Here is a 1,247-nt window from a genome sequence, read left to right as displayed (position 1 = left end):
TTTTTTTACAATCAATATTTTTAAAAAATTAGCAGAATAGTAAAAATACTTAATTAAAAAAATGGAATATTAGTTTAAAAAATATTCTTTTTGATGTTTATTTATAATGGTTAATAACTAAAAGGTCAAAGAAAAGCTGAACATTTTAGATAAAACCGTTACTTTCTAGCATTACTCTAAGAGAAGAAATATATTTATAAAAATTAATAAATTGTTTAAACAATTACGTTTGTTATCTTCCAATAATTATTACCTTGCTGATTAAAAACTAAACAAAAAGTTGAAATTTCATCAAAAACCTCCACTTTTTTGCATTATTTAAAATGAATATTATTTTCAACTAAATTGCTTAAGCAACTACGTTGCCAACTTAAATTAATTATTGTCTCACTCTAATTGAAAGGTAGACAAAAAGTTGAACATTTCAATTCACAGTTTTTGCAATTTCGTAGCATAAATCAAAGAGAATGTTCTTGAAAATAATAATAACTTTTTTTAAACAATTATTTTTGTTAACTTAAGTTAATTATTACTTCACTCTATTTGAAAATTTATTAACACATCAAGTCAAAAGTAGACAAAAATTTTTTTTTCAGAATAAGCCGCAAATTTCTATCATTATTTAAAAGAATATTATTAAAAATATAAATAAACTGTTTCAATTATTATGTTTGTTAACTTCAATTATTTGGTACCTCACTTAAATTGAAACGTCTGGACAAAAAAATGCAAATTTCAGGAAAAAGCGAAATTTTCCATATTATTTGAAGAAAATTTTATTAAAAATATTAATACGTTATTTAAATAACTACGCTTGTTAATTTGAATTAATTATTGCCCCAGTCTTGTTGAAAAGTCGACAGAAAGTGGAAAATTGATGAAAAAACTGCAATTTCAGCAAAACCCCAACTTTATAGCATTATACAAATGGAATATTATTAAAAATAATAATAAATTGTCTGAGCAATTATCTTGGTAACTTGAATTAATGATTACCCCACTCTGATTGAAAAGTGGATAAAGTTAAAAATTTCAGAAAAAACCGTAACTTTCTATAATTATTTTAAGAGAATGTTATTAGTAATAATTATACACTATATATAAATAAGTAACTTTTTTTAAAACTGTGATTGATTATTTCCTCACTCTAACCAAAAAGTTGAAAGCAAATGGAAAATTAAAAAAAAAACATGACTTTCTAACTATTCTTTGAGAAAATTGCTATGAACAATAATAAATTCCTTAAA

The sequence above is a fragment of the Belonocnema kinseyi genome, chromosome 4 (assembly GCF_010883055.1).
Source record: "Belonocnema kinseyi isolate 2016_QV_RU_SX_M_011 chromosome 4, B_treatae_v1, whole genome shotgun sequence".
Lineage (NCBI taxonomy): Eukaryota > Metazoa > Arthropoda > Insecta > Hymenoptera > Cynipidae > Belonocnema > Belonocnema kinseyi.
The sequence above is the reverse complement of the archived record's forward strand: the minus strand, read 5'-3'. Positions refer to the sequence as shown.